The sequence below is a fragment of the Theropithecus gelada genome, chromosome 9, assembly GCF_003255815.1.
Source record: "Theropithecus gelada isolate Dixy chromosome 9, Tgel_1.0, whole genome shotgun sequence".
Lineage (NCBI taxonomy): Eukaryota > Metazoa > Chordata > Mammalia > Primates > Cercopithecidae > Theropithecus > Theropithecus gelada.
The window spans coordinates 111,595,841-111,614,211 of NC_037677.1; the positions used below are offsets into that span (position 1 = coordinate 111,595,841).

Sequence of the window (18,371 nt, forward strand, 5' to 3'; positions counted from 1 at the left end):
ATTTAAGTCTTTTTGTTTTATTGTATATCTAATTACTCTTTCGTATTTTCCGTCTCTTTATCCCACTATGCTGCATACTGGGGAATTTCCTCCAATCTCTTTTCCAGATAATGAATGCCTTTTCCTATTTTTATTTACTGTTTAACAATCATATATTTATTCCAGTCACTCTTGTGTTTTATATATATTTATTTATTTATTTTGAAACAGAGACTCACTCTGTTGTCCAGGCTGGAGTGCAGTGGCGCAATCTCAGCTCACTGCAACCTCCACCTCCTGGGTTCAAGCGGTTCTCCTGCCTCGGCCTCCTAAGTAGCTGGGATTACAGACGTGCACTACCATGCCCAGCTAATTTTTTTATTTTTGTATTTTTAGTAGAGATGAGGTTTCACCATGTTGGCCAGGCTGGTCTTGAACTCCTGACATCATGTGATCCTCTCACCTCGGCCTCCCAAAGTGTTACGATTACAGACGTGAGTCACTGCCCTGGCCTTTTGTTTTTATTTCTACACCAGGTTTTTTTCCTCCAAAATCTGCCTCTTCTTTTTTCGTGTGTTGTCTTATTCTTTCATTAAGGTTTTAGTAAAATGTATTTTTTTTTTACTTTGGTATTTAATATACGTACAGAAAGTCACACATAACTGTATAGCTTAGTGAATTTTCACAAACCAAACATGTCTATAATCAGCAAACAAGTCAAGAAACAGAACATCACTAAGGCCTCCAGAATCCTCTACTGCTTCATCAAGATTATAGATTAGTGTTTCATGTAACAATGTAGATTAGTAATTTTGTCTGTTTTTGTGCTTCATATAAATAGAAGTATGTGATATGTATTCTTTTATGTCTGGCTTCTTTTGCACAAAGTTACATTCATGAGGTTCTTCCATATTTTGGCTGTCTTAGCTTGGGCTGCTATGACAAAATGTCATAGATTGAGTGACTTAACATACTTGTTTCTCAGAGTTTTGGAGGCTGGAAGTCTGAGATCGGGGTGTTAGTGTGTGGTTGGGTTCTTGTGAGGGCCATCTCCCTGGCTTGGAGAGGGCTACCTTCTCATTGTGTCCTCACATGGCTGAGGGAAGAAGCTTTGTCTTTCTTCCTCCTCTTATAGGGATGCTATAAGCATCATGGTGGCTCCAACCTCATGACCTTGTCTAAATTTAATTACCTCCCAAAGGCCCCACTTCCTGTTCATTGTCATTGTTTAGTATTATTCAGTTATTAACACTATCGATCTGTTTTACTGAATGATGGACACTTGGTTAGCTTTCAATTTTGACTATTTTAAATAATACTCTATGAGCAATCTAGCACTTGTCTCCTGGTAAACATGCACACATTTCTGTTGGAATTTTTTTTTTTTTTTTAGACAGAGTCTCTCTCCGCTGCCCAGGCTGGATGGTGCAATCTCGGCTCACTGCAACCTCTGCCTCCCAGGTTCAAGCAATTCTCATGCCTCAGTCTCCCGAGTAGCTGGAAATAAAGGCACACGCCACTACACCCAGCTAATTTTTTTGTATTTTTAGTAGAGACAGGGTTTCACCATATTGACCAGGCTGGTCTCAAACTCCTGACCTCAGGTGATCTGTCTGCCTCAGCCTCCCAAAATGCTGGGATTACAGGTGTGAGCTACCATGACCTGCCTCTGATGGATATTTCTAAGACTGGAATCTAGGTTGCAGAGTATACATATGTTAAACTTTAGTAGATACTGCAAGCAGTTTTTCAAAGTTGCTGTACCACCAGTGTATGAGAATTCTGATGGTTCCACATCCTTATCACCACAAAGTATTTTACGTTTTCATCTGAACCATTTAGGCACATGTTTACTTCATCACTATATGGTTTTAATGAGGTTTTCTCTGATTTCTTAGAGTTTTTCTTTATGTGTATTTTTTAGTCTCATTTTCTGTGTAGTCTATTAGTCTATTGAGTCTTATTGTCTATTTAGTCCTAATAGTCTCTGTTAACTCAGTTATCTGGAATTCTTCGGGAGTATGCTCTAATATTGCTTGTTGAATCTCCCCATTCTCAGCCAAGGAAGACTGTGTCCTGCCTTGTGTCCTTTGTGTTGCGAACTTGGATTATGAGTTAATTCAGTGAGACTTTATGGGAGTGTGTGTGCATGGGTTGAGAGAGTCCTTCCAGAGAGATTTCGGGATTGTTTCTGCTAGGCACACCAGAGATATTGCTGTTCCAAAATCCTTATCGTAAATGATCATTGCAGAGGTGTTTTCTTATTGTTGTGTTGTATTTTGTTTAATTTAAAGCCTAAGTCAATAAAGAAAAGCTTCCTTGTTTTTGCCCTATGTTTGTGGTAAATTGTGTTGTAGTCTACCATTATATTAAATGTATAGTCCTTTAAGGGTGCCAGTTTTATGTCTGTGTTTGCGAGTATCACAGTTCCAAAACCTACCTCTTCATTTCCATCCCCACTTAAAATGCAAACCCTTTGGTTACAGAGAGGAGTAAATCTTGCCTCCCTTCCCCACTACCTGGATTGCTGTAGCATCAACAAGTGTGTTTATCACTCTGGTTTTCAGAGTGTTCTTTATTTTGGAACCTGGTGAATTTCCTTTTAAGTTCAATTATTTTTTAAAGGAATTTTTTTAACATCACATTTATAAGCAATGGAATTCACCATTTTAAGTGTATAGTTCAGTGAGCTAGCTTGAGGTTTAACTTGCTCTTTTTCTAGTTTTAAAATAGAGGCTTAGGTCACTTCTTTTCAAACTTAAGCATTTAATGTTACCAGTTTTTCCTTGAGCACTGCTTTAGCTGCATCTCATAAGTTACAATAAGTTGTCATTCATTTTAAAATAATTTCCATTATGATATTTCACTTTACCTATTACTTAGAAGTATATCATTTACTTTTTGAATATTAGAGGATTTTCTATATAAAATTCTCTAGTTGATGTTTAATTTCATTACAGTGAGAGAATATAAAATACATGAACATAAAATATGTGATTTCCATTCTTATAAATTTGTTAAGACTTGTTTCATGACTCAGAAATGGTCTACCTTGGAATTTGTTCCATGTACATTGGTTAAGAATGTGCTTTCATGGTTGTTGGGTGGGTCATTCTGTAAATATCAATTAGGTCAAGCTTGTTGCTTGTGTTATTCAGGTCTTCCATAGCCTTAATGGGGGGTTTGTTTTGCTTTGTTCTGTTTTCTGTTTTTGGTTTACTTTGCCTATCCGTTACGGTGAGAGGAGACCTGCAGTCTCCAATTACAATGTTGGACTTCTTCAGTTCTTTTTTTTTTTTTTCCAAGAGGGAGGCTCACTCTCTTCCCCAGGCTGGAATGCAGTGGCGTGTTCTTGGCTCACTGCAACCTCCTCCTCCTCCTGGGTTCAAGCAATTCTCCTGCCTCAGCCTCCCAAGTAGCTGAGATTACAGGTGCCAGCCACCAAGTCCAGCTAATTTTTGTATTTTAGTAGAGACGAGGTTTCACCATGTTGTCCAGGCTGGTATCGAACTCCAGACCTCAAGTGATCTGCCCGCCTCAGCCTCCCCAAATGCTAGGATTACAGGCGTGAGCCACTGCACCCAGCCCTTCTTTCAGTTCTATCACCTTTTTTTTTGCTATATTTGTATGAGAGCTTTATTATTAGGGGCATATACATGTAAAATTGTAATGTCTTATTGATAGATTGATCTGTCATTATGAATGTCTGTATTCATTCCTGATAGTATTTCTTTTTCTAAATATTTTTCTGGATGTGTCTGCTATTAATGTAACCACTCTGGCTTTTTAAAATTAGTGTTTTTACGGTATATATTTTTCATTTTTTTTTTTTTTTTTTAACTTTTAGATGTTATGTTTCCTTATGCTTAAAGTCAGTGTCTTACAGGCAGCATATGTCTGGGTCTTAATTTATTATTTAATCTGATAATCTCAATCTTCTCGTTGGAATGTTTAGGCCATTTACATTTAATGTAATTATAGACATGGTTTGATTTGCTATACCATCTTTTCATTTGTTCTATATGTGAGCCATCTTTTCATTATTCTTTTTTCATCTTTGACCATTTTCTTTAGTACTGAATACTTTTTTTGTATTTCATTATATCTATCGGCTTTTTAGTTATACCTCTTAAAAATTTTTTCTGTTTTATATAGGATTTATAATATGCATATTTAACTTATCACAGATTACCTTCAAATAGTATTTTACAACCTCATGTGTAATGTAGAAACCTTACAATAGTATATTTTCATTTCTGTCTCCTAATTTTTATGCTATTGTTTTTATACATATAATTTTATATGTTAGAAACCCTATAATACATTGGGTTTGTTGTTGTTTGTTTTTACCTTACTGCTGTTGGCTGGGGTCAGCAAATATTTTCTGTAAAGGGCTAGCTAGTACAGGCATACCTTGGAGATGTTGTGGGTTTGGTTCCAGACCACCACAATAATGCAAATATGCAAGAAGTGGATATCACAATAAAGTGAGTCACACAAGTCTTTTGGCTTCCCAGTGCATATAAACGTTTTGCTTATACGACACTGTAGTCTATTAAGTGTGCAATAGTGTTATGTCTAAAAAAAAAAGTACCTTAATTTTAAAATGCTTTATTACTAAAAAATGCTAACAGTCATTTGAGCATTCAGTGAGTCATAATCTTTTTGCTGGTGGAAGGTCTTTTCTTACTGATGACTGATCGGGAGTCAGGTGCTGAAGCTTACGGTGGCTGTGGCAGTTTCTTAAAACAACAGTGAAGATTGCAACATCAGTTGACTCTTCCTTTCATGAAAGATTTCTCTATAGTGTGTGATGCTTTTTGATAGCATTTTATGCACAGTAGAACTTCTTTGAAAATTGGAGTCAGTCCTTTCAAACCCTGCTCTGCTTTAACAACCTAAGTTTATATAATATTCTAAGTCCATTGTTGTCATTTCAACAACTTTCACAGTGCCTTCACCAGCAGTAGATTCCATCTCAAGAAATGAGATGGAATCTTTGCTCGTCCATAAGAAGAAATTCCTCATCTGTTCAAGTTTTATCATGAGATTACAGCAATACAGTCATGTCTTCAGGCCTCACTTCACTTTTAATTCTAGTTCTCTTGCTATTTCTACCACATGTGTGGTTCCTTCCTCCATTGAAGTCTTGAACCTCTCCAAGTCATCCATGAGGGTTGGAATCAACTTCTTTCAAATTCCTGTTAATATTTATATTTTGACCTCCCACGAATCATGAATGTTCTTAATGGCACCTAGAATGGTGAATCCTTTCCAAAAGGGTTTCAATTTACTTAGTCCAGATCCATCCATCCAGAGGACCCACTTTCGATGCCAGTTATAGCCTTATGAAATGTATTTCTTCAATAATAAGGCTTGAAAGTTGAAATTACTCCTTGATCCATTTTCTGCAAAATAGATGTTGTGTTAGCAGGCATGAAAGCAATATTAATCTTTTTGTACATGTCCATCAGAGCTCTTGGGTGACCAGGTGTATTGCCAGTGAGCAGTAATACTTTGAAAGGAATTATTTTTCTTAGCAGTAAGTCTCAACAATGGGCTTAAAATATTTGGTCCACCATTCTGTAAACAGATGTGCTGTCATCTACACTTTGTAGTTTCATTTATAGAGCACAGGCAGAGTAGATGTAGCATAATTCTTAAGGGACTTAGGATTTTCAGACTGGTAAATGAACATTGGCATCAATTTAAATCACTGACTGTATTAGCCCCCAACAAGAAAGTCAGCCTATTTTTTGAAGCTTTGAAGCCAGGCATTGACTTCTCTCTGGTTACAAAAGTCCTAGATGGCATCTTCTTCCAATATAAGGCTGTTTCATCTACATTGAAAATCTGTTGTTTAGTGTAGCCACCTTCATCAATGATACTATCTAGATCTCTTGGATAACTGTGCAGCTTCTACATCAGCATTTGCTACTTCACCTTGTACTCTTATGTAATGGAGTGGCATCTTTCCTCGTACCTCATGAACCAACCTCTGCTAGCTTCCAACTTTTCTTCTGTAGTTTCCTTGCCTCTCTCAGCCTTCATAGAATTGAGGATAGTTAGGGACTTGCTTTGGATTAGACATTGGCTTCAGGGAATGTTGTGGCTGGTTCGATCTTCTATCCAGACCACTAAAACTTTATCCATATCAGCAACACGGCTGTTTTACTTTGTTATTATTTGTGTGTTCACTGGAGTAGCACTTTTAATTTGCTTCAAGATATATTTCTTTGCATTCACAACTTGGCTGACTGGTGCAAGAGGCCTAGCTTTCAGACTACCTTGGCTTTTGACATGCCTTCCTCACTAAGCTTAATCATTTCTAGCTTTCAATTTAAAATGAGAGATGTAGGCCAGGCACAGTGGCATACACCTATAATTCCAACACATTAAGAGGCCAAGGCAGGAGGATTGCTTGAACCCAGGAGGTGGAAGTTGTAGAGATCACGCCACTGCACTCCATCCTGGATGACAGAGCAAGACCGTATCTCAAAATAAAATGAGAGGTGCACTTCTTTTTGTTTGAGCACATAGAAGCCATAGTACAGTTATTGGCCTAATTTCAATACTGTTGTGTCTCAGAATAGGGAGATCTGAGGAGAGGGAGAGAGGTGGCGGAATGACTGGTCAGTGGAGCAGTCAGAACACACATAACACTAATAAATTGTTTGCTGTCTTATATAGGTGTGGTTTTTAATGCCCCCAAACAATTACAATAGTTACAGCAAATATCACTGATCACAGATCACCATAACAGATATAATAATCATGGGAGAAAGTTTGAAATAGTTTGAGAATTAGCAAAGTGTGACACAGAAGCAAAGTGAGCACATGCTGTTGGAAAAAATCGGTGTTGATAGACTTGCTCCATTCAAGTTTGCCATACGCCTTCAATTTATAAAAAACACAGTATCTAGGAAGTTCAGTCAAGTGAAGTGCAATAAGATGAGGTATGCCTGTAAATATTTTAGGCTTTTCAGACCATAGGGTTTCTGTTGCAACTGCTCACCTCTGTCATTATAGCATGAAAGCAGCCATAGAAAATACACATAAATGAGGACTGTAATCCCAACACTTTGGGAGCCTGAGGTGGATGGATCACTTGAGGTCAGGAATTCGAGACCAGCTTGGCCAGCATGGCAAAACCCCGTCTCTACTAAAAATACAAAAATTAGCCAGGTATGGTGACACATGCCTGTAGTCCTAGCTACTTGGGAGGCTGAGGCAGGAGAATCTCTTGAACCCAGGAAGGGGAAGTTACAATGAGCCGAGACTGTGCCACTGCACTCCAGCCTGGGCAACAGAGTGAGACTCTGTCTCAAAAATAAAAAGGAAAACAAAATACACATAAATGAATGTGTGTGGCTGTGTACCAATATAACTATATTTATCCTCTGCTCTAGCTTGCCAGCCCTTGCTTTACACTGTCAGTTACCTTCTAAAGAGGTTAAAAATCTTAACAATATCTATTACATTTATTCACATTCTGGTGCCCTTTCTTCTTTCTTTATGTAGAATCAAATTTCATTCTGGTGTCATATTTCTTCTTTCTAAATAATTTCCTTTAATATTTTTTCTAGTACGTGTCTAATAGCAATGAATTATGTCCGTTTTTATTTGTCTGAAAAAGTGTTTTGTTTTTGAAATATACTTTTGCTGGGTATATAAATCCATGTTGGATAACTTCTTTTTTCTTCAGCACTTTAATGAAGTCACTCAGTTATCTTCCGGCTTGTATAGTTTCTCCGGCTGCCTTCAAGATTTTTTTCATTGTCTTTAATTTTCAGCACTTTGATGTGTCTAGAGTGATTTTCTTTGTATTTATCCTTTTGGGGGCCTCTTAATTTCTTTGATCCTTTTTTTCTTTCTTTCTTTTTTTTTTTTTTAAATCAGTTTTGGTCTGTCTCAAGTGGGCTGCAAAAAAAAAAAAATAAAATCATAGTTTAAAAAGTTAATTTAGGAAAATTTTTAGCCATCATTTCTTCAAATATTTACCCTACTCCATGCTCTCCTCATCCTCTTTTCCTTCTGGGACTCAAATTGCAGGTGTGTTTAACCATTTTATTTGTTCACGGCACTTGGATGCTCTGCGTTCTTACTTTTTGTCTTTCATTTTGAATAATTTCAGTTGACCTATCTTCAAGTTCACTGATTCTTTTCTCAGCCATGTCTAGTGTGCTCAACGCCTGTTGACGAAATTCTTTGTCTTTAATATCATGTTTTTTATTTCTAGCATTTTCATTTAACTCTTTGTTCTGGTTTCCATCTCTCTACTCACTGTTTTTTTTTTTTTTTGAGATGGAGTCTTGCTCTCTCACCCAGGCTGGAGTGTAGTGGCGGGATCTCAGCTCACTGCAAACTCCACACCCTGGGTTCAAGTGATTCTCCTGCCTCATCCTCCCGAGTAGTTGGGATTACAGGTGCCCACCACTGTGGCTGGCTAATTTTTGTATATTTTTAGTAGAAACAGGGTTTCACCATGTTGGCCAGGCTGATCTTGAACTCCTGACCTCAGGTGATCCACCTGCCTTAGCCTCCCCAAGTGCTGGGATTACCGGCACGAGCCACTGCGCCCAGCTCTGCTGACATTTTTTACCTTTTGATGCATTTTGTCTATCTTTTCCATGAAATCCTGTAACATATTAGTCATAGTTACTTTCAATTCCTTGTCTGACAGTTCTGACATTCAAATCTAAGTCTGTTAATAACTTTATGAGTCTGTTAACAGCTTTTTTTCATTCTTGTCTGTGGGTTTTGTATTTCTTGATTATATGCCAAATATTGTCTTTAAAATAAACTTAGATCTAAGTCGTTCTTCTATCCAGAAATAGGCACATTTTTTGTGTCCAGTCATCAGTGTGGAGGGAGGTTGGGGCAGTCTAGTCAGTGGCTGAACTAGGTTTGGATTTGTTGATGCTATACTTACAGCGCACCAGACTTCCAGTCGCTGCAGGAGTGGGCTGCTGCTGCTTTGTGCTTCATGTGAGGCCTGAATTGCGGAAGGGTTTTTCCTTAGTGTTTCCCCCCATGCTCAGATTTCAGCAAGTCTTCATATCTGTGCCACAGAAGGAATCTGACCCATGCTCTTTTTGACCTTCCCTGGTGATCGACTGTTGCTTGTTATAGCTCATCATGGAGTAAGATGGTGTTTTTTAGTTTTCATGCTCTGGCCTCGGTCTTGGGCCCTGAGCTCCTAGACTCCCGGGGTGGATGGAATCCAGTGATTTCTCAGTAATTTGGCCCCTTCCCCAGTAGTGGCAGCTCTCTGCTTTGTATCAGTGCAATATCCTGAGCTGAGCTCGTTTTCTGTCCTTCCTCTAGTGGCAGACAGCTCTTGCTTTCACCCTTCTACCAAAGGCAGGGCATCTTTTCTTGGGCCTCTCCCCCAGCAGCTTATGACTTTAACGTGAGAGCAGGGCTCATGGATGAGGGAATTCTGTGCCTTTGTGCCTCGTACAGTCTCTCAGTTCTCCTGCCCTGCCCCAATGTTTTTTGTGAGCACCTAGTAGAGACCCTTGGAGAAGAGCGAGGAAGCAAGTATGGACTTCTCTTGTGTCTGTTGATTGCTTTGTTTCTCGACTGCTACTCCTGGACTTTAAGAATACATTACAATTTCAGCTGTTTTCTTCTTTTTTCTTTTTTTTAGACGGAGTCTTGCTCTGTTGCCCAGGCTGGAGTGCAGTGGCATGATCTTGGCTCACTGCAAGCTCCGCCTCCTGGGTTCAAGTGATTCACCTGCCTCAGCTTCACAAGTAGCTGGGATTACAGGTGCCCGCCACCTGCCCGGCTAATTTTTGTATTTTTAGTAGAGATGGGGTTTCACCATTTTGGTGAGGCTGGTCTCGAGCTCCTGATCTCGTGATCTGCCTGCCTCAGCCTCCCAAAGTGCTGGGATTACAGGCATGAGCCACTGCGCCAGGCCTCAGCTGTTCTCTTTTTAGCTGCTGGAATGGTTAATTTTCTGTGTCAACTTACTGGGCCATGGGATGTCCAGATATCTAATTAAACAGTATTTCTGGGTGTGTCTGTGAGGGTGTCTCCGGAAGAGATTTGCATTTGCATTGGTGAACTAAGTAAAGCAGAGGGCCCTCCCTAGTAGGGGTAGGCATCATCCAGTCTGTTGAGGACTTGAATAGAACAAAAGGCAGGGGAAGGTTGAAATTACCCCTCTCTGCTTGAGCTGAGACATCTATCCTGCCCTTGGCACTCCTGGTTCTCAGGCCTTCAGACCTGGAGTCCTGGGTCTCCACCTCGCCCATGGCAGATTGTGGGACTTCTCAGCCTCCTATCTAATAAATCACACACACACATTGTATCCTTCTGTTTCTCTGCAGAACCATATCTAATACACCTGCTTTTATGGATTCAGTTGAAACTTTATATACCTAAGTGGAAACTTGTTTTGAGGTTATTTTCTCCACTTACTTTTGCTAGAAACGGAACACTCTGTATCTAGTTAAGACACGTAAACTGACTTGTGATACCATAATGTTGTGTTAAATTTTATATTCTTAGAAAATCATCTGTCAAGGTGTTGACTAATGGCAAAGCATTTAATAAATCCCCATTCATGTATTCAGGTGCTCTGAATTATCTGACTTTTAAATTCTTACTTTATAAATGAGAAAATTGGGGTATGGAAAAGTAAACTCTCCTCAAATTATTACATTATTAAGGACAGGACTTAGAGGCCAGATATCTTAAGTCATTAATATTCTTTTGGCTCACAGAATTGGCAATATAATCTAAAGGTAACAACTAGGTGATTTTCTTTTATATCAATTAAATATGTTAGTTTTCAAATATTCACAAGTGCCTACTGTGCAGGGAAAGAATGCACGCCATACAAAAGATGTAGTCTGGGCCTTTAAGAAACTTTCATTTGATGGGAACGCAAGAAGTGTACCTATAAGAAGGTAAGTAGCGCCCAGGCGTGGTGGCTCACGCCTGTAATCCCAGCACTTTGGGAGGCCAAGGCGGGTGGATCACAAGGTCAGGAGATCGAGGCCATCCTGGTTAACACGGTGAAACCCTGTCTCTACTAAAAATACAAAAAATTAGCCGGGCGTGGTGGCGGGTGCCTGTAGTCCCAGCCACTCGGGAGGCTGAGGCAGGAGAATGGTGTGAACCCAGGATGTGGAGCTTGCAGTGAGCCAAGATCGTGCCACTGTACTCCAGCCTGGATGACAGAGCAAGACTCCGTCTCAAAAAAAAAAAAAGGTAAGTAGCAGTGAGGTGCAAGACAATTCATACATATACATGTCAGTGAATGATACTGCCAAAAAGTGCTACTGATAGAGCAATAATTCATTTCTGCAAACATCTGCTGATCTCCTACTGAAAACAGAGGAGGGAGAACAGGACGCCTGGTGGTCAGGACAGAAGAGAAAGACCTTGAGTTGAGCCTTGAACAGTATTTAATTTTCAAAGGGTTAAGAGAGGAGAGCAGTTGAGGAGGGGAGAATAGTTCCAGCACAAATGATGGTGTACAAGATGAACACAGTCAGTAAAGAGCAGACTGGTCTGGATGGAGAGGAGGATTTGCATCATTTGGGATTACGTCATTTAGACCCTTGAAAGCCAGGATTGAGTAAAGCGCAGTGAAGGGACTGGCTCGTATGGAAGGTTTATTTTAAGAAGATTAATCTGGTAGTGACATGTGCCAAAAACTGAATAGGTAGAAATGAGATGCAGAGAGCCCAGTTAGAACTGAGTCTGGTGCAGTAATGCAGGATTGAGGCGATAAATACCAAACTACAGTATCACCAGATAATGGATGTTTGAACGGACAGTTTAAAGGAAAATTGATGGTATTTGGTAATTTATTAGATAATCCAGAGCCATGGAATTAGAGGGGAAAAATGACTAGCCGTAGTCATCAAATGGTTTTTCTTAAGAACAATGAATCTGAGTTTTGGTGTAAGAGCAGGATTTTCTTAGGCCTTGCTTAGTTGGTACCATTGCCTATGATAATGACTCCCACTATGCTTGTTCCTCTTTTAACAGCTGTGAGTCCCTCACCAGCCAAACAATGAGCCTCTTGAAAAGGACAATGCCTTTTCACTTCTCTCCAAGTGCTCAGCAAATAGGAGGCCTTTTGAAGCTACTCTATAGTTAGGGATTCCCAGTTAGTATTTGAAATACTAAGTCATGCCTGTGGTTGACAGCATGGGCTCTCGTGTTGTAGATTTTCCTGGCCCTACTGCTCATCATCAGCTATTAACCTTAGGCAAGTTAATGAACTTCTCTAAGCCCTGCTCTACTCATTTATAAAGTGGGATTATTAATAATGTCTACTTCATAAAATTATGAAGCCTGAGTTAGGTCATTCAGATAGTGTTTAGTCTAATTGTTAGAACCTAGTAAACAGTCAGTAAACAGAAGCAAATGCCACATGCCTGATTTATATCCAAGAGGAGAAAGGTAAATCTGAAATTTTCATGATGTATGGATTCAAATTATACATTTCAAAGATGCTTTATAAGCTATTGTTTTGGTAAGAAGAATTGAGCTGAAACAGAATTTTCTGACAGCAATGATTATGAAATAGTGAAATAGGCTATTGATGTCTTTAAAGAATATAGATGTTCACCTTTTGCATGTAAGTGTACAAAAATTGACTAAGTAGATATGTCTACACAGAGAGAGAGAGAGAGCATTAAAGTTAGTAAAACATTCCCTTCGCTTTTTTTTTTGAGACAGGGTCTTACTATGCTGCCCAGGCTGGAGTGCAGTGGTGCGATCGTGGCTCACTGCAGTCTCAACACCCTGGGCTCAAGTGATCCTCTCACTCAGCCTCCTGAGTAGCTGAGGTGTGCGCCACCACACCCGGCTAATTTTTTAATATTTTTTTGTAGAGGTGAGGTTACCTTGTTGCCCAGACTGGTCTCAAACTCCTGAGCTCAAGCAATCTGCTCACTTCAGCCTCCCAAAATGCTGGGATTACAGGCATGAGCCACCATGTCTGGCCAGTAGACCCCATTCATTTACATCATCTTATTTGTCCCTCCAACAATCCTGTGAAGTAGGTAGGATCTATCTTTATTTGTTATTTAGGTGAAGAACTTGAAGTGGTGTTGAGGAATAGGTGTTTTGCCAAGCGTCACGCAGCTGGAGTGGCCGAGCTGTATACTCTTCGGGTTCCGCCAATGCCGTTCACATCACATCCGGAGAAGGGTGCTCTGAGGCACGGATATTTAGTGGGAGGGATGAGACACAGGCTGCGATGCCAAAAGATAACCAGGAATAAAATCAGAAAACAAGACGTTTGTTTCTGTTAAAATGAGACAGAAAATAAGGCGTTCGTGGTCTGGGATTGAGTGCTTGGAGAAGTGGGGAGCGATTTGATGTGGGTGAGACTGCTCTTGGAATGCTGCGTCTGGTTCTGGACTACCCATTACTAGGCTTATAGAAACTAGCTGGAGGAGGTTCAAAGAAAAGCTCCAAAATGATTAACGGGCTGATGGGATTGATTTATAAGAAATATTAAAAGAATTAAATGTGTATAGCTCAGCTAAGCCAAGATGAAAGAGACACCAGCTAAATGTATACAGATATCTGAAATGTGTAAACTTTAAAAAGAGGGATTTATTATTTAACGTGATACACGGGGGTACAATATGCAGTCATAGGATGAAAATTCAGCTCAGTATCTAGAAGAATTCCCCAATCATGAATCTGTTAAGACTGTCTGTAGCATGGCCTTTCCCTGGAGAGGCCATAGACATTTCAAGCCTCACGATTTTCAAACTTTCTTGGGAACTGGGTATTAGATGATGTTAGAGAATTATTAATTTGGTCAGGTATGATAGCAGTATTGTAGTTCTCTAAGAACAATTTTATTTTTTAGAGTTACATACTCTGAAATATTAGCATAGAATATGATGTAAGAGATTTACTTTAAAATACTACAGTAAGGACAGAAAGGAGGGAGGAAGAAAAGGAAGGAAGGGGAAGAAAGGGGAAAAGAAAGAGGCAAAGAAGGAAGAGAAGGTAAGAGAAAGAAGGAAGGAAGAAGGCTGGGCGCTGTGGCTCATGCCTATAATCCCAGCATTTGGGAGGCCGAGTTGGGAGGATCACTTAATTAAGCCTAGGAGTTCAAGGCTGCAGTGAGCTGTGATTGCGCCACTGCACTCCAGCCTGAGTGACAGAGTGAAACCCTGTCTTAAAAAAAAATAAGTTAAAAAGAAAGCAAAGGGTAAATGAAGTGTGGCAAGATGTTGGTAATGCTGAACCTGAAGGAAGTTAATATGTCAGTTCACTTTCCTCTTCAATCTTCTTTATGTTTGCCAACTTTCATAATAAAAAAATTTAAATTATATTTTCCGGATCAAAACCTAGTAGCAATATTAGTCCCTGGGCTTCATGACTAGAAAAGCCTCATTACCACATGGGCAGAGTTCTGGCCGACCAGGGACCACAGTGGTTCACCATCTTGCTCTGGTAATGTAGTCTGGGCTGAAGGGCCCTTTCTAAAGTTGTGGATAGAAATCCAGGAAACTTCTTAGAACTGCAGATCTCTCAGGGTACCTGCAGGAGGTGAGTCTTCTAAGGTGAAAAAGCAGAGGCCAGAGGTCGTGATTAGCAGCTGACCCCCCCTGCTTTTCTGTCCCTCACTGATGGAAAACACTGGACACTGAGCAGAGCTCTAGGTGTCTTTGGAATAGCAAAACACTAGTTTTCTTTCCCTTTTTCTTTCTTTCTTTCTTTCTTTCTTTCTTTCTTTCTTTCTTTCTTTCTTTCTTTCTTTTTTCTTTCTTTCTTTTTCTTTCCTTCTCTCTTTCCTTCTCTCTTTCTTTCTCTCTTTCTTTCTCTCTTTCTCTCTCTCTTTCCTTCCTTCCTTTCTTTCCTTTCTTTCTTTCTTTCTTTTTTCTTTCTTTCTTTCTTTTCTCTCTCTCTCTCTCTCTCTCTTCCTTCCTTCCTTCCTTCCTTCCTTCCTTCCTTCCTTTCTTTCTTTCTTTCTTAGCCTTGCTCTGTTGCCCAGGCTGGAGGGCAATGGCGCGATCTCGGCTTGCTTAACTCCGCCTCCCGGGTTCAAGCAACTCCCTGGCCTCTGCCTCTCGAGTAGCTGGGATTACAGGTGCCCACCACCACGCCCAGCTAATTTTCATATTTTTAGTGGAGATGAGGTTTCACCATGTTGGCCAGGCTGGTCTCGAACTCCTGGCCTCAAGTGATCTGCCTGCCTTGGCCTCCCAAAGTCCTGGGATTACAGGCATGAACCACCATGCCCAGCTGCAAAATCCTATTTTTCTTGAATGGAGCAATACTTTCCCCTTATTTATTGAGTTTGGGAAGCAAGAAGAGGGGTAATTCATTAAGTAAAAGCTTCCCAAATCCAGAAAACATCGATAAAGCTGAGGCTTTATTTTTTTAAGGAATAATTTTTTATTTTTTTATTTTTTTTTTTTTGAGACGGAGTCTCGCTCTGTCGCCCAGGCTGGAGTGCAGTGGCCGGATCTCAGCTCACTGCAAGCTCCGCCTCCCGGGTTCACGCCATTCTCTGGCCTCAGCCTCCCGAGTAGCTGGGACTACAGGCGCCCGCCACCTCGCCCGGCTAGTTATTTGTATTTCTTAATAGAGACGGGGTTTCACCGTGTTAGCCAGGATGGTCTCGATCTCCTGACCTCGTGATCCGCCCGTCTCGGCCTCCCAAAGTGCTGGGATTACAGGCTTGAGCCACCGCACCCGGCCAGGAATAATTTTTTAAACTAGCTTCTTTTGAGCCTCTTTAGGAAGACCTCGCGTCCTTGCCTGGAATGTTGAGAGTGGGAAATCCAGGGAGGTTTTGGAATGCATGCCTTACGTCTGCTTTTTTGTTTGTTAGAGAAATATAAATATTTTATCTAGATTTTGCTGATGGCAATCAAGCATGAACACAACCCACTGTTTGAGGAGCTGTCATTTCTGAATTTCTCCAGAGTACATATCTAGGCCAGCACATGGCAGTAAGAGTGAGGTGGATTTAGCTCAGTGAAAGGATGAACTCTGGAACCATCGGCGCTGACTGAAAGTGAAGCAGCAGCTGCATTGTGGGAAAGCTGGCTGGAGTCTCTCTGATAAGCAGGCATTCTTTTTCTCCAGCCCTTCACTGTGTTGGTTCGGGCCCACGGTAAGCCTCCTGGCCTCTAGGCTGTAACCCCACCATCCTCCTCTGCCTCGCCTCCAGAGTGATTGTTCTGAAGCACAGCTGGGTGTCATTCCCCTTCCTGAACTCCTAGCACCCACAGGGACTCCATCCCTTGTGCCCCACACCATGCCCCACACGCAGACATTCCTAATGAAGATTTGATTGAATTCCTATAACTCAGTGCCTCCCACTCTTCTAGCTGCCTCTCTGTGTGCCTTTGTACATTTATTTATTTATTTATTTATTTATTTATTTATTTTTGAGCAGAGTCTTACTCTATCACCCAGGCTGGAGTGCAGTGGCACCATCTCAGCTCACTGCAACCTCTACCTCCCAGACTCAAGCAATCCTCCCATCTCAGCCTCCTGAGTAGCTGGGACCACAGGTGTGTGTCACCATGCCCAGTTAATTTTTTGTAATTTTTGTAGAGATGGGGTTTCATCGTGTTGCCCAGGCTGGTCTTGAACTCCTGGACTCAGGCGATTCGCCCGCCTCAGTCTCCCAAAGTACTGGAATTACAGGCCAGAATGCCCAGCCGCTAGCACTCACCTTAATCATACATTTACTTGTCTGTCTTTCCCACCAGACTGCGGGCTCTTTGAGAGTAAATGCTATGTTTTCACCTTTATTTCCCCAGTTTGTGGCACATTCTAGGCACTTGCCATCATCAAATAAACCTCTGGAGCTGTGATATTACAAACATAGAAAGATGATGTACACTCAACAAGTTTCAGTGAGTAAACAAAGGCTTTCATTCAGCAGATATTTATTGACTGTCCTGACTCTGACCTGCCTTCCTGTCTATGGCTCAAGGAGAGCACAGTCCGCAGAATCAGAGACCTGGCCGCTCTGGAAGTTAGACTTAAGCCCACCCCTGGTCCTTGAATGGGGAAACATTTCCCTTCATTCCTGTGTTTTAGGGACGGAAAGATGAGTAATGCAGTGACACATGCTGGAAATGTTTATTCCACTACCCTAAGCTGCCTCTCAACTTGAACAATCCATGCAAGAAACAAGATGATATATAACTTATTCTGATTTGTGATGCCTTTGTTTATTTGTTTCCAGTTAAAAGAGGAGGTGGCATTGAATTGTTTGTTTGGTTTGGTTTCTTCTTCAATAAGAAGCATCTTAATATAACTAGTCTGGACATCTGTCCTATTTTCAAAAATTACAAGTTTCGATCATTGCTAAATTGTACAGATCCCAATCTGTCTGCTCTGCATACATTTGCATTTATAAAAGCAGAAGCAGACTAGCAGTCTTTCTAATGCAATCCCCTAAATGCATGAAGTATTAGATTGCTTCTCCCTATTGGTTCATGCATTGCTAAAGGCTTAAAAGGATCATTGATTTGAATTATTTAATGTGTACAGCAGTCTGAGCTTCCTTTCTTTTTTAAGAGAAGAACCTTCAGGGGCATTGCTTTAGTTTTTTAATGTTAAATCTCATTTTTCTTTGAAAATAAGAAGTTAAAGCTGTATTCACATCAGCTCCCAAAGTGCCAGATTTTCATTGTGTTTTTAAACCATCTAGGAAATGTTTGATTCTAATGAAACATTACTGCTGAAAATCGGGCTGAAATTGCTGGGCTGAAAATATTGTTATAACTTCACATGATTCCAAGGTTGTATTGTTATTTTTTCTTTTTCTTTTCTTTTTTTGACCTGATATAGATGAAGCAAAGAGACAAGGAGCAATCCAACGTGTAATAAAAAAAGGCAGCCTGGATTGTTGTTGCTGTTTTTGAAATTTAAGCTGGTTTTCAATTAAATTCAGTAAATGGTCCAGGACTGTAAATGTTGAACATTTTTTACTGTGTAATTTAAATTTTCGTCTTATTGTTTTTTTTTTTTTTTTTTGATGGTTTACATTTTCCCCATGGAAAGCAGCTATGTCATGTCGGCACAATTCATGATGGTAACATCTGGGGGTATGGGCTTATTTTGGTTTGTGTTATGTTCAGAAAGCGGGATGCCAAAAATAAAGAGAGGTTTGTGATGTCTAGTGTGTCTTCCTTTAACAAATCAAAGGCTCTTATTTAATCCACTTAATGGGACACTGCAGAAATTTAAAAAATGGAAGTTCCATCCACAGAAGGCAGTCCTATGATGTAAAAAGCTTAGTAGGGGGATTAATAGAGTAATCATATAATTTATGAACTAAACGGAGACACTTTTTTTTTTTTTTTTTTTGAGATCGAGTCTCACTGTTGTCCAGGTCAGAGTGCAGTGACGTGATCGCAGCTCACTGCAAC

The 18,371-nt window shown here is 40.3% G+C and overlaps 1 long non-coding RNA gene across 1 annotated transcript; it reads left to right on the plus strand.

The window, feature by feature from the left end:
- Positions 1 to 15,967: 15,967 nt before the first annotated feature.
- Positions 15,968 to 17,909, plus strand: LOC112631089. The gene is made up of 3 exons (XR_003121064.1): positions 15,968 to 16,096; positions 16,752 to 16,847; positions 17,791 to 17,909. It is a non-coding gene; the product is annotated as an uncharacterized LOC112631089 (long non-coding RNA).
- Positions 17,910 to 18,371: the final 462 nt, after the last annotated feature.